This window comes from Nyctereutes procyonoides, unplaced genomic scaffold (assembly GCF_905146905.1).
Source record: "Nyctereutes procyonoides isolate TBG_1078 unplaced genomic scaffold, NYPRO_anot_genome, whole genome shotgun sequence".
Classification (NCBI taxonomy): Eukaryota; Metazoa; Chordata; class Mammalia; order Carnivora; family Canidae; genus Nyctereutes; species Nyctereutes procyonoides.
Window position 1 is genome coordinate 56,880,510 of NW_026575146.1, and position 16,150 is coordinate 56,896,659.

The following is a 16,150-nucleotide window of genomic DNA, read 5'->3' on the forward strand; positions in this document are numbered from 1 at the left end:
ATCCGTCACATTAGAAAGTAAAGGAGAAAAATAAATGGTCATCTAGATAGAACTGAAAAAGTGTTTTTGATAAAAGTCAACATTTGTTCTTCATTGATACTTAACAACACCAATGATGACATCAATGCTCTAGGAAACTCCAATATCATGTATGTAAAATTACACATCTGAAGTAGTAGCAAGCACATTACAGAATAATGGACACAGAAGAGTCAGAAAAAATACCAAGAATAGATATGAAGATTTCTGTTATTCAACATTGTACTTTATAATCTTCTATATATGTATACATCCCTAAATAATACAGTGCTTCATTTTCCTATCTTTTAACATTATATAAATGACATTATACTGTATATATTCTCTCGTGATTTGCATTTCTCACTGAACATCATACTTTTGAGACTCTACTATGTTGGTGAGTAGCATTATTTAACACATTCATTTGAACTTTTTTAGGATCCCACTGTATGCATACAGCCTAATTTTTCTAATCTTCTGTATATAGACATATAGCTTGTTTCTATTTTTTTTGTAATTACATATAATGCTGCTGTGAATATTTATGTGCCTATCTCTTGGTTCCAATGTGCAAGAATTTTTCTAGGGTATATACCTTAGAATGGAGTTCTTGAGTCATTTGGCAAGCATACATTCAACTCTATAAAGTAGTGCTGGGTTATTTTCCATTGTTCATGGACCTGTGTATAATTATACCCCAAGAGTAAATGAAAGTTCTGTTGCTCTAGTCCTCATCACATTTGTTATTCTACATTAAAAATATTTGCTCGTCTATTGGGTATGGAATGTCAATGCATTATGGTTTCATTTTGTGTTTTCTTTATATTGATGTAGTTGAGCATCTTTCCATATGTTCTGTTCTCTGAAATTTTTGTGCATATCATTTGCCAATTTTTAGTAGGGTCAGTTTTTTTTTATTTGTAGAAGTTCCTTACATATTTTGACACAAATTCTTTGTTAATTAATGTGTTGTAAATATTTTCCACCAGTGTGTGGCTTGTCTTTGCACTCTGATAGTGTCTCTGATAGTCTCTCTGGATGTCTTGTTACTTTTCTAAACTCTCCTATTAATTTTAATAGTATCTGTAGATGCTTTTGTGTTTTCTATGTAAACAACCATATTATCTATGAATAATGAGTTGTCTTTATTTTGAATCTTATAATTTCTACATCTTTTTCTGGATAGGATGTTCAATATAATTTTGAATAGAAGTGGTGATGGAAAATTCTTACCTTGTTCCTGGTTTTACATAAAACATTCTTACGTTTCACTATTGGTTATGACCTCTATTTAGATTTTATAGATATCCTTTCTTAAGGTTAAGAAAATTATTTTATTTTCCGAATTGTGAAAATTTATCAGTGTTCCTACATCTTTTGAGATAACCATGGGATCTTTTACCTTTAATATGTTAATTTGGCAGATTGTCCTATTAGATTTCCTAATGTGGCACTAGTCTTGCTTTTGTGGAAAAAATCTAAATACGTAGTTTTTAGGTTTGAGTTTGCTAATATTTATTAGAATATTTGAATATATGTTGGTGAGTGAGCTTAGCCATCCTTATCTTTTTTTAAAAGATTTTTTACTTATTTATTCATGAGAGACACAGAGCGAGAGAGAGAGGGAGAGAGAGAGAGAGAGAGAGAGAGAGAGATTGAGAGACAGAGAGAGGCAGAGACACAGGCAGAGGGAGAAGCAGGCTCCATGCCAGGAGCCCAACGTGGGACTTGATTCTGGGTCTCCAGGATCACACCCTGGGTGGAAGGCGGCGCTAAGCCACTGAGCCACCCGGACTGCGTGTCTATCCTTATCTTTTAATCTCAAATTTTAGCATTAAATTTGTATTAGCTGCCCTAAATTAGTTGGAAAGTATTTTCTATTTTCTGAAAGAGTTCATATGAGATTTTAACTGTCTATTCTTTGAATGCAGATGGAATTTGCCTATAAAATCATCCACATCTATTTTCTTTGTGGAAGGATTTTTAACTACTAGGTAATTTTTTTTAATGTTTATAGAACCATTTAGATCTCTTAGTTCTTTCAATCAATCTTGATAATTTATATTTTTCTAGGAATCTGTGTATTTCACTTTAGTGTTTTAATTTATTGGTGTAAAATAATTTATAAAAGATTCTTATTTTAAATATCTGTTACAATTTTGTTTACAAATCTTTCTTATTCTGAATCTTGTTAATTTTTTACCTTTCCTCTATTCAGTCTGTGTTTAAATTCTCCCATATATTTATTGACTTCTTTGTTCATCATTCTTCAGGATTTCAGATCTTTCTTCTGAGATCATTTTCTTTCCCCTTAAGTTCATCCTTTAGAAATCCCTTTAGTGAGTTAAAGGACAAGACCTCTTTATTTTAGTTGCTCTGAAAATGTCTTTATTTCGTCTCATTTCCCAAGTAATGGTTTCACCAGATGTAGAAGTCCAGTTCTCAATATTTCAAAGATACTATACCACTGTGTTTCTCTTCTGCTGTTGCTGTCATAGGCTGGATAATGGTACCTCAAAAAGGTCCATGTTCTAATTCCTGAAACCTGTGAATATGGTACCTTTCAATGTAAAAGGTAGTTTATAGATGTGATTAAATTAAGGATCTTGAGATGGGGAGATTATCCTAGATTATTCGGATGAACCCATATGACAGGGGTCATATAAGAGATAGACAGGTGGGTCAAGATCAGGAGTAGGATGTGTGGGAGCAGAGGTTGGACTGATGTAGCCACAGGTTAGCAGCTCTAGAAGCCAGAAAGGGGTAAGATCCCCCTGGAACCTCTAGGGAGAACCTCCCCTGCTGATGTCTTGATTTTAGTCCCCTGGCACTCTTTTTGGACTTCTGACCTTCAGAACTGTAAGAAAATGAATGCATGGGGATTTTAGACATCACATTTGTGGTGACAGGTTAGAGCAGCAATAGGAAACCAAAGCAGTTGTTTTTGAGGAAATCTGTCAGTCTAATCATAGTTCTATCATTGATCATTTGCTTTTTCTCTCTGGCTGGCTACTCAACTTCTAAAATTTGGAACTTTTCTTTGGTATTCTGCAAGTTTATTTTGGTGTCTAAGTGTGGATACCTGTATTTGTACTATTTGAGTTTCTTAACTGGTGTTGCTCTAATCATTGTTGGAAAATTCTAAATTATTGCTTCTCCTCATGTCATCTCTCCTGCATTCTCTCTGTTTTCTCCTCCTGGGACTCCTGTGACATTTGCAGATTTTGTTCCCTCTGTCCTTTATGTCTCTTAACCTCTGTTTCATGTTTCACATCTATGATTCCATATGCCAGATGCCCTGTAATTCTCACATGAATTTTCCAGACTCTGTCTTTAGCTGTGTCCAATCTTCCGCCTATTCCTCCCATGGACTTTTTAATGGAAACTGTTGTATTTACATTTCTAAAAGTTCTGTTTAGGTTTTCAAGCGTATGGTGGTCACTTTTAGTAATCTAACGCTTTTTCATCATACTTTCAACATGCTCATTTATTTCTGTGAACATTTAAAACTTACTGGTTTTGTAGTCTCTGTTTCATCATTCCTTGATCTACAGCTTTTACGGACCTAATTACGTGCTTTGTTCATTCTCCTGACTCTTGCTCATGGCTTTAGTTTTCTTGCCTGTGTTCAGTAAGCTGGTGAGCTCCCAGGCCTTGGGTCTTTTATCCACAGAAATTCTTTTAGACGTGTGTATAGTGTGTTCCTCCAGAGGGAATTTGCATTTGCTTCTCCTAGGCACCTTGGAGAATTATCAACCAGGAAAAACTTTAAATTTTAGCTTAGAATTTTATATGACAGTACAAATTCAAGCCCTAAACCTCTGTGTTTTGTGGGTTTGTGGTTAGGGATTTTAATGGGAGACTTTCCTTCTTTTTCACTCCTCTCTCTCTCTCTGCTCTGTCCAAGGTCAAGCCAGGGACACATCACTGCTATCTCCTTCTGCCTGCTAGATTTTTTTCTAGGTCACCACTGATCAAGTCAGACTTTTTGATAGCATATGTGTGAAGGGATTCCAGTCAAACCCCCCACACCGCTCAGGCCCTGGGCTTCACTGCAGTCTTGGCAGTCCGTTAAAACCCAGGACCTAAGCCACCAGGGACTGGCAGATATCTTGAGGGCAAAACAGACTCTAGTACTTGCTTATTAGTTCCTGAGTTTTCACTTCTTGTCATTTCTAACCTCTGAGATTCCTTTATTTTCCTGGCAGCTTGTGTATACATTAAGAAATATGCCATCAATATTTTATGCAGCATCTTTTGGCATGAGGTCTCTAAAAATCTAGTATGCCATATTTTTCTAAGGTCCCTTGAATTAGTTAGCTGTTTCCATGTAACAAATTATCCTAATACTTAGTGTCTTCCAGCAGCTTGCTCTTCTCTCACAGGTTCTGTGGGTTAGGAATCTGTGGCTTCTTGCTCAGAAGGCTTTGGTGAAGGTGTTGGCTGGAGCCTGAGTCATCTCAAGGTTCAACCAGGGAAAGATCTGCTTCTAAGTGCCTTCATGTGCTTGTCAGCGGGTCACAGGATATTTATGTCCTGGCTCGCTCTCATGGCAGTTGGCAAGGCTCATGTCCTCCCTGGATGTTGGTTAGAAATGTTATTTCTTTGCCACTCAGGTCTTTCCACAGGGCTACTCAGCATGGGAACTTGCTTCTCCCAGAGCGAGGGCTCTGAGAGAAGGAGAGATGGAGAAAGTAAAGACAGGAAGAGCAAATGAGCAATGTGGGAGTTACATCTTTTTTGTAGCCTGCTTTCAGAAGTGACATCCCATGACTTTTGCCTCCTTTTGTTCATTAGAGGAAACTGATTATTTCCAGGCCATTCTCAGGGGGAGGTGATCGCACAACTGTGTGAATACCAGAAGGCAAGGATTATTTTGGAGCCATTTTAAAGGCTGCCTACTTTGCTTCAATAAATCTTTTTTTTTTTTTTAAGTGAGCATCAAAGTGGAAAAAAATTAAGAACATATGTAGAGGCATTTTTTTCAAAGAAGAAATTTAAATGTCTGATAAGTATACAAAAATTGTATGTTCTCTTTAGTAATCAAATACTACTTAAAACAGCAATTACATAACAATTTTTACCTATCAGATTGGCAAAGCTCTTTTTAATATCACTGAGTGCAGATGAGAATATATAGAAACAAACAACCCTGTGCAATGCTAGTAAGAGTTTAAATTAGTATCTGCTTTGTAGTTTAATTTGTAATTTGTAGTTTAAGTTAATATACTTAAAAATCTATATATCCCTTAAAATTTATATTAAAATTTATTTTCTGGGTTGCCTGGCTGCCTCAGTTGGTGGAGGATGTGACTCCTGGTCTTGGGATAGTGAGCTTGAGTCCCACGTTTGGTGTGCAGATTACTTGAAAATAAAATGTTTAGGGGCACCTGGATCACTCGGTTCATTGAGCATCTGTCTTCAGCTCAGGTCATAATCCCGAGTCCTGGGATCGAGTCCCAAATCAGGCTCCCTGTTCAGTGGGGAGTCTGCTTTTCCCTCTGTCCCTCAACCCACTCACACTCTTAAACTTTCTCTCTCAAATAAATAAATAAAATCTTAAATAAAATAAAATAAAATAAAATCTTTAAAAATTTTATTTTCCAACAATTTTACACTGACACATTCATCCCAAGGAAAAACTGTAAGAGCATAAAACTATTTGTGTAAAATATGCTCGTCTTTATGGTAAACCCATTGGGAATGAATGTCCAAAAGAAGTCATTGGTGAATAAATTATCCCATATACATATAAGAGAAAATTATGCCTCTGCTAAAAATACTACTACAGGGATGCCTTGGTGGCACACTTGATTAAGCATCTGACTCTTGATTTCAGCTCAGGTCATGATCAAGCCTTGTGTCCAGGTCTGCCCTCAGCACTGAATCTGCTGGAGATTTTCTCTCCCTCTTCCTCTGCCCCTCCCTTTGTGCACATGCTTTCTCTCTTTCTCTGTAGAATAAATAAATCTCTAAAAAATAATATTACAAAACTACATATGTTAACATGTAAAAATGTACCTAATGTAGTGTTAGTAAGCAAAAAAATGTATCTTGTGTGATCTACTTTTAGTATATGTAATGTTCATATATGTATATGTAGAAAAAACTAGCAAGTTTAGCTAATACTCTTAATGAGGTCATCTTGAGGTAATGAAATTACAATTGACTCATTATTTTCTTGCTTATTTATGTTATATACATCTTGATAAATAATACACTAAACATCTATTACCATAATTTTAAACAAAACGAATATTTTTCTAAAATAAAAAGGCATGATCTAAGCAACCTCCTACAAAACATAACTTCCCAATTATTTAGTAATTTTTTCCTAATGTTTTTCTTGAAAGTTCAGAAATACACATGTGTCAGTGGATTGAGGGTAAATATGTAATGTGGCTGTTTCTTTTGAATGTAGGACTCCTGCCATTAGGAAATTCCCACTCTTGACCCACAGATAATTATGCAGTTAATCAAATTTTCACATTGGAGCCCCATTACCAAATGAATAATTAAAATAATCAAACCTCTTATAATGCAGTGTGGAAAGCAATTTTTTACAACATCAATTTATATCCATCATGATTCTTCGGTGAGATGGGTATCCCGATTATGATTTACTTTTAAAATAACAAAAGTGAGTCTTAGTAAGATCAAATACTGCTGAGGACATGATTATTAGCCAAAGGAAGAGTTGGGTTTGGTGACTCTGCATCACTGCCTGTGGGCCACTGTTGTCCTTTCAGCCTCCAGCGCCGGTCTGTGCCTCGTTTGTGCCAAGTGAAGGGTACAGAGAGATAAGGAAGCAGGATATTGTTCTGTCCTTGAGAAGTTTCATTTTAAGATGCACAGGATCCCTTCTCTCCTACCAGGCAGTCTTGCAAACTGATGTCCAGCACAAACCATTCTTCACAATATACACACCACGATGCTCTTATGGCTCCCTCATTGGCTGAGCTATGTGCCATTCACAGAGTGATTTCCACAGCTGTGCTTTATACCTTGCCAGAGCCTTGGCTGTCTGGCTTCTCTAAGTGCAAGGACCCCTCTTAGTTCTGAACATGGTGCAAAGTTAAAACATCTTCCTTTGCAGCATTTATGGGAGTGGAGGATCTGTTGTGCCTACCAGGTTATGGAGCATCACAGATGAAAATGCAAAATGGCCCTCACAGGAAAATGTAAAATGTGCCCTCACAGCACAGTTCCTGGACTGCAATGAGGAGTGGGGGAAATGGTAGTTAGAACCCTCCACAGGGCAATCTTAGAAGTTTGCATTAGAAGCATTGAATTTAGTTATTGCTTTAATTTCTATTTGATTTCCACTTTTAATATCTATGCCATTTTATGGATGTTAGTATGAAGTTCTATTTTTGTAGTTATGTTGTGCAACATTTATTATCTACTTGTATTTTCAAAATACCAAAGATCTACTTTCAGAAAGAAAGGGCCGTGTGTTGTTAAAAAGCAAACTGCTAAAAGAAGAAGGAAAACTTGGGGGCAGAATTGAATCATGCAGCCCATTTTAAGAGTTTGATCTGAAATGTGATCTCATTAACTTTAGTTGATGCATTTAGCTAATATATTAATTATCCTCACGACATTCCATTTATGCTCTGAATCTCCAAGATAATATATTTATTAATAATATAATTATTACTCTTTCAAAATGTAATATAAGCTCTGTGCTTATATTAACTGACACCCAAGGGGAGAAGTCAGTCTGCTGCTAGGGCAACTGTGGCAAAGGGGAAAAGGAAGCAGAATATGATTCAGGTGGCCTAGTGGAAATAACCAGGATCCCTGTGCTCTGACCTATTAATTGTGAGATTTTGGATAAAATCACTCAGGCTCCCTGGGAAAAAATATGACTAACGATAGTTATACAATTGTAAGATCAGATAGGATAATTTGTGTGATGATATCAGCTCCTATTTATTGAAAGTTCACTAGTCCTGGCACTGTTCTAAGTCCTTTAGGTGAACTATTTTATTTAATTGTCATAATATTATCTTGTAGTGAATACTAGTATTATCTTCATAATCCCCAATTTACAACTGAGGAGACTAGGCTACAGAATGGATTGAATAATTTGCTCAGGGTTGCACAGCTAGTAACAAAGACAAGATTCAGGTGTTTGGTTCCAGTGCTCACACCCTTAGCCACTGGGTCACTGGGATGTATTACTGCGTTTCAGGTAAAATCTCTGAGTCTTAGCTTACAGTGGTGCATAGTAAAAACGTGTTCTTATTATGGTCAATGTCTATAAAATGTGGAGATTACAAGCCACTTTGATGAACTATACAGTAAAGGTAAACGAGACTTACCTATGAAATTATATGGCGCAGGCCAGCTTCTCAAAATATGCAAAGCATTGGTTCCTCACAGGACAGAGGAAGAGATAGCTGGGTGGAGAGAGAGAGAACAAGGGACGCATCACGGGGTGGCAGTGAGGCACTGGGGCCACTGTGGGCTTCAGAGGAGGCAATGTGGAGACTCTTGTGGTATATACCTCTTGGTACCTCATTCTGGGGCTTCAGCAACCAGAAGCCTAGATTCTAGCCATTCAGCAAAAATATCTTCTCTGATGTGAAATTGCCACTGCAGGGAGGATTCCAGAGCAGGAAAAACTCTTGCATGAGTAGTAGAAGCAATGGAAAATGTTTAGACATGTTTCACCGTTGAGAGGAGAGAGCCTGTGGAGAGGAAGTTGTTGAGGAAGAAGGAAGTAGTTGAGCATCACAATTTAAACAAAGGGATTCAAACTGGCCTGGATCCTCTCTCCAGCTCTGCTGCTCATGATGTGTCATCACCTTTACACCCTCTAAGCTGCTGTCTGTTTATCTGGAAATGGGTACGGTAGTTGTTGCTACCTCATAGGATTATTGTGAAGATTAGAGAGGATATTGTGTGTAAAGCACTTAGCACAGTGGCTAAGTTGGAAGCCAGTAAATGTTAGCATGTCTTATGCTCATTATTATAGTTGACGCAATGAAGGCTCTGTGGTTAATACAGCATATTGTCGTGTGTGATGGACACACAGGAGGTGCCCATTGCCTGGTGGTTGCTATTAGAAAAAATCATGATTATCAATCAAAAATAGTAATTATCATCAAATAAACTGTGATATTTGAGTTCTATTCCCTGTTCTGCTCTGTGACCTTAGAAAAGTCATTTCACATCTTATGTCTTTTTTTCTCTGTCAGATGGGATAGTTGGACTAGCTCCTGAACTTGGGCAGGTGCATCTGTGCTAACTCATCCCCATGATTCTGCTGGGCCATATTTGGGCTGTCTCTATAAAACTGTTGCTGATTCCTTAGTTTGAAATGAAGTCTTTCCTATATTTTCACAGTTATTAATATATTTCATGAGCCAGTCATGATAGTCAGTAGACTTCAAAAAATGAGTTTTTGGCAAAATGCAATGCTGACAAACCCTATAAATGTCTGTACCCCTTCTGTTTTAAAATATATTTTAAGAGGTACCTGGCTCAGGAGAGTGTGTGACTCTTGCTTGATCTCGGGGTTGTGAGTTTGAGCTCCATGTTGGGTATAGAGTTTATTTTTTAAAAAATTAAAATATATTTTAAGTATACTGCTCTGTGAAATACAAAGTCGTGGGAACTATCACAGCCGTGATGATCTCTAATTATACTTCCTGACACTATTAGCTTAGAGCAGAGAACATGGGTCATCTTGCGGATGGGGAAGTATGGAAACAGATGGTGGTCAAGAGATTTAGCCTGTGGTGTCAGACCAATGGTGAGACGCTCAGATAGAAGAAAAAAAAAAAGAAAGAAAGCTCTGCAAAGGGAGGCAGAAGCATTTGTTTCTCCTTTTAACAAATGTTTATGGATCAGTAACTGTATACAACCCAGACACCATGCTAGGCGGCTGACCTGAAATGGTCCCTAGTAGGTTGAATGCTGGCTCTCCTGCTAAAACATGTTTGTATCCTAATGCCTGAGATTAAGACAGAAAGTTAGCACTAGGAGAAGGGTGGTGTTCAAACAAGTACCTAAAAATGAAGTGGCTTTGGAACCTGGCAATGGGCAGATGCTAGGAGAGTTTGTAGATGCTTGTAGAAAAGCTCTATTAATGGTGATTCTCATTAAGGCTTAGGAGAAGAAAAGAGCTGTAGAGAAAGCCCCAGTCTTTGCAGGGAATACCAAAGTAGTCCAACAGGATTCTGGTAGAAAGATGGATGGCAGAAGTCATGGTGATGAGGCTCAGACGGAAATGAGAAACATGTTACTGGTTAGCAGATGCTGGAGGAAGAGTGCTCTCTGTTATAAAGTGGCAAAGAGCCTGGCCAAGTTGTGTTCATGTCCCCTTGTTTTGTGGAAGGTAGATTTTGTGAGCAACAGAATTTTGTATTTGACTAAAGAAATGTCCCAGCAAAGTCTTGAAGGAGCAGCCCAGATTTTCTTGAATGCTTATACTAAAATGCAAGAAGAGAAAAATGATTTAAAGGGGAAACTTAATCACAAGGGAAACAATAGTTGAAAATTTGGAAAATACTCAGCTTCTCCATGCTGAAAGAAATAAGAAGCTGTGCTTGGGAGAGAATTAAAGTGTGGCCAAATGATTTTTTGAGATTAGTCAGCCATCTCAACAGAAGCCAGGCCTGCCAGAAGAATGACTCCAAAAGGCACTTCAGAGATCCTAGGGTCAGTCCCCTTCCTACCATAGCCTCAAAGTGCAAGGGCCTGCCGGGCAGAATGATTTCAAAGCTGCTTCACATCACTGGCTTATCTACTCACATTCTGGCACCACTCTGGGCAGCTGCTCCATGTTCTGTTCTAGGGCGACCCAGGTACCATGCTGGCCTGGTGGCTGTCCCTCTGGAGGACACAGGTGGCGCCATCAGCATGGTGCCTTCTCTGCAGATACACAGAGTTGCAAGAGCTGTGGAGGTGGGGCCTCTGTGCAGAGCCCTTAGTAGGACTGTGCCTAGGAGAGCAGTGGGGCGAGGCTGTCCTAGGATTCAGCTCAAGAGGGCCACCAAGACCAGAAAGGACTCCAACTCATGAGAGATGCAGAATGAGCTGTGCCTAACAGAGCCATGGGGACATGCCCCCACAAAGCTATGGAAGGGAGAACCCTTTCCCCATAGTGGTACTAAAGTTTTAGATCTTCTAGAAGGTTGCTTTCTTCCTGTGTCTCCATTTTGGAGTGAGCATACTTATCCTATGTGTGACTCACCATTGTATTTTGGAAGCACATCACTTGGGTCATTTCACAGGTTCACAGCCGGAGAGCAGTCTGCCGCAGGGGATGAACCCACCTCGACTTTCACCTATATCCAATTTATGATACTCAGATGACACTTAGCCCTGAGACTCTTGAGTTGATGTTGGAACAAGTTAAAAACTTTGGGGGCTGTTGGAATAGAATGAGTTGTATTCTACCTGTGAAGAGGTTGTGAATATTGGGGGACCAGGACTGGAATGCTACGATCTGAGTATGTCTCCTTGCCCTGCAGGTTTCTATGTTGCCGTTCTAACCCCCAGGGATGACCACAGTATTAGGTGGAGCCTTTGGGTGGTGCTTAGGTCATGAGGCTGGAGCCTTCATGAATAGGATTGGTGTTTTTACAAGAGACACCCCAGAGAGCTCCCTGGCCCCTCGCACCACGTGAGGACACAGCAAGAAGGCTGGTTATGACTTGGACATAGTATTTTGCTTGCATTGGCTGAGAGAGAGAGAGAGAGAGAGAGGAGAGCATTGCGATCAAGAGAGACAATAGTGATGAGTGATGGGACAGGAGAAGAACAGTGTGCTCTGAGACTCTTGACATGTCAAGAACAACCTCCTTAGATGAAGAATCAGGGCATCTTTTCCACTGCAGGCTGAGCAGAAACAAAGCATGCCCCCTATATTTCTGCTCATGCCCCCAGAGGGGAATGGTCCTGATATTCCTGAATCTCTACTCTTCCACCTGGAAGGGGTGTAAGTTGTAGCTACCTGGCCTGCGGGCCTGGACTCTGAAGCTGCTGGTCAAGATTGCCAAAGCTGAGCATTGCAAAGTGGTACCAAGCACTAGAAATGCTGCCAAATATGTGCGACACAACCTTGCAGCCCTCAGCAACCAGGTCTGCCTATTGGACGGCAGGTCTGCCTCCTACCAGTCCCAACACATGACGATTTTGCAGCATATCGTTAATTAGGACATCCCTTGGCATCTATGAGACACAGAAATCAACAGACTAAGAGTACCCATCTAAATTTCAGGGAGTTTACCATGAAAAAGCTGCTGGCCCAAAGATAAATTCCATTACCTTTGGTGGGGGTGCATATGTACAGGTGAAATAGGGGCCTCCTCTTGTGATTTTTACAGTTTCTGGCACTGCATTTTTTTCTCCTTTTAAAGCATTATCCTTAAGGACATATGTGAGCATTGACAAACTAGACAGGAAGCTTGGGGAATATGAATACGTGTAAATACCAACTCAGACATTTTTTAAGAATGTCATTTATTCTAAAGTGTATAAGAATTACTTGAAAGCCATTAGCGTCTGGAATTCTCTGAAGGTAGAGACACGTTTTAAAAACAGACTTTTCCTATCAGACTTTAATAATGTTAGAGGCAGATCCTTTTTTCCAGCAAGAAAAAAAAAACCCAAAATATTGCTTTTGACCTGACAAATCATAACATCTGCCTGTAAGCTTTTCATCAGCATCTCAAACACATCTTGAGGTGTTCAGTTGTAAAGAATTATTCTGATTAGAAATTTTTAAAAATTTGTCATGTTGACTTGAGTACTATAGATTCTATATTTGGGGTTAAGTCAAACCTCGATCAGCATTTATTGTTTGACTACAGATATTGCACATTTTGACATGTTTCTTCTGTGTTCCCTTTGCCTGAGGTCAGGGGCAAAGAGTGATTCTTCTCTCTTACTTCCACTCATCGTTGGTTTATGTATCAAGCATCTTTATAAGGTAGTGCGCCCTGTAAAGCACGGTGGATAAAACAAGGATAAAATATAGAAGTAAATGCCCAAAGTTTTTAAACAAATCGCAAAACTCTGCCAGCCTTTAAGAGTAAACTTCTGTTTACGAAATTATTTCAAATAAAAAAGACCATCATGGGTAATTTCATTTGCATTTTATTTCCAGCAGTTTTCACAAACTCCCGTCATCCCCTGGTGCTTCCCCTCCCACATATTTTCAGGGCAAGTCAATAGCAGCCCTAGATCAACACTTTGCCCTTCAAAGACTTTCTGGAAATGATTTTTTTTCCCCTCAGCTTTACAAGCAATGCTCTTTGCATGCTCTCCGAGAAGATCCAGTTTGATGGCAATTGATTCTAACTGTGGCTGGGAAACTGGGTTTGGAAGGATGAGAACCTTTTCTGGAATAATCCTTTTGCCAGTTTTGGAAACTGGTCTGGCAGGAAGTTACAGACACTTGCCTGAAATGATGTAGTCTCTCCTTTCTTTCTCTCTCCCCTGCCTCCCTCCTTATAAGAAGAATGTGAAGAGCTTTCTCAGAAAAGTCTCCCCCTATCAATTTTATACTTGAAATCTAGTAGTAATTTTGACTCTTGGTCCCAGGAATGAGGAAGGGAGAAAGCCAGACAGAGCAGAGGTAACAAAGGAGAACAAGAGAGAAGGAACACCATCGTGCAGACACTGTGTGTTCTCAGCCTCTGTCCCAATGACGTATTTGCTCATTCATTTGAACATGTACCTGGAATTAATATTAGTCCCTGCAGACAAAGGAATGATCCCTGGAAGGTTTCAGGCATTTATTTCACCTTCCCATAGTTTGACTTGTAGAATAAATAGAAAATAACTTTCAGGCCAAGCAACGTGTTGGAGGTGACAATTTTGTGATGTCTGTAAATCTGAGCTTTCTCCTAACTACTCTGTGGGAAACACTAGTCTTGTCAGCACGCAACCTTGAGATGATAATTAAAGGACACTTCCATTTCTCTGTTGGTAAGTTGAAGCAGTTGAAAATATGTGACATGCAATTTGATAATGGAAATAAAGACAAATTATAATTACTTTGATATAGGTTTGCTGTATCTGAAAGAATACCTGAGGACTTAAATGATTAATGCATGGGAAGCTCTTAGAACAGTCTGGCACATAGTTGCTGTTCCATAACATCAGCCATCATTAATATTTTTACCTAGGCTTTCTCTTCCTGTCAGGAATGTTATTTTAGAAACTGCATGCTTATAGGTTTTAGGACAAGCTGGAAAAACAAGCTGAATTTAAAAGGAATCTGAATGGTCACATGGTCCCAGGGGACAAAAATGTTTTGTCTTGCTCACATGTGCTCCAATCTTGCTTCCAATCCATAATCAGTGAAATGACTACTAATTGAGGAGGGTGGTAGAGAGGATGTAGGATCTGGAGTCAGACCTGTGTGAAAACCGTGCTGTATTCTTTGGGATTGGAGTGGTTACCCTCGGTGTCATCCTCAGTAGCATCACCACCCGTGTCATGAGAGTAATTGTCCTTGCAGTTGGTGGTACAGTAGCTATGAGAACCTGGACTTACAGCCCTGGCTCTCAAATCTTTTTATGCCTTTGGATCTGTGGGTTTTCTTTTCCCTGAGCTAAGACTCTTCCCTCTATAGCTTGTCCTTTCTTTCCTCCTATTTGGAAGACTTTAGGATGTAGACATGCACCAGATGGGAGTCCTGCCCCGCTGGGTGCTAGGAAACCCGGTCACATTCTCATATGAGAAGAGCTCTGTTTTGGGCATGTGCAAAGAGACCTGGGAGGCTGAAGGAGGAAGCCACGGAAGGTGACTGCAGCAGTCCAGGAAGGTGTCATGCAGGAGGCACCACTTGTGCTGGGTCACAAAAACTGAGTATAATATTTTCCAGCAGCAAAGGTGTCCCTAGGGGAAGAACATTGCCAGCTGATGGATTAATAGGTGTCACATGTAAAACTGAGACCCACGTGCACTTATTTGCTTGCCCGATCATTAGGCAAAGATACATGTGTTCAGTTGAAAAGCCATGTATCACAATCAGGGAGTCTTAGTAGCACTCAAAAACAAAATTAAAATGTTTAGAAATTTCACTTCCAATACTAATGGTGATATTCATTGTTTACTAGGTACCGGGCCCTGTCCTGTATATTTTATATGCTTTAACTCCCTTCAACTCAGGTGATCTCGAGGGTGCTACTATTATTATACCCATTTGACAGATGAGAAAGCAAAGCACGGTGATGTTTAGATACTTGTCAAAGATTACACATCTAGGAGGTGGAATGACAGGGATTTGATCCAAGACGGTCTGGCTCCGGATTCTGGGCTGGTATCCACCACCCACTCCTGCCTCTACAGCAACAATCTGCAAGTTGAAATATCAAGACGCTATTTCCAACGCTTTAAACTATTATTTACACTACAAACTAGGCTAGGTGATTTTCTAAAAACAGGCTTTTGCAGTCTTGCAGTCACGGCCAAAAGCATGTAAAATGTGAGTTTGGGGGGTTGGCTAAGAATTCAAACATCGCCTTCGGATTCCTGCGTGGAATTCCATGGGGATAGAGGGGGCTTCAGTTTACCATCACAAGCATTTGGCATCTCACCCATCCGTGAGAGGAAGGACGCCGAACAACTCTTTCATCTCGACCTCAGCCATTTAATTAATCCATCAGTCCGGGCCACAAAGGCACTACGCTTGCATTTTATGTGGAAACCAGGGGGCCGCTGCGTCCAGTGCTGCCTTCCATTCGGTGTGACCCATCGTTCTGCTCGGTGCTCGCTTCGGAGGCCCCTGCCCGGACGCTGAGAGCTGGAGAAGGCGGCCTGGCCTGGCTGTCGGGCCCTGGCGCCCTGCTGCGACGAGCCCCCTGGCCTCCCCTGGCGCCGAGGCTCCTCTGCGGAGCCCTTCCCCTGCCCTCTCTTCCCCCCTCACTTCCCACCCCAAATGCTGCTCTGCCTGGGAATTGAAGACTGGCCTTGATTACAAAGGCCTGCTCAGCCGGCCCGGCCTCCCGAAGAGGAGGCCCGGCCGTGGCCTTGGCAGCAGCGGCCCAGGTGGCCCTCCCAGCTGCTCCCGGGGATGCTCGGCCTCGGCGGCGGCTCTTCCCCCTTGATGAGGCCCCGGAGCCACGGCTTCCCCGAGGAGCCACACTTGTCAGCCGTCAGTGAG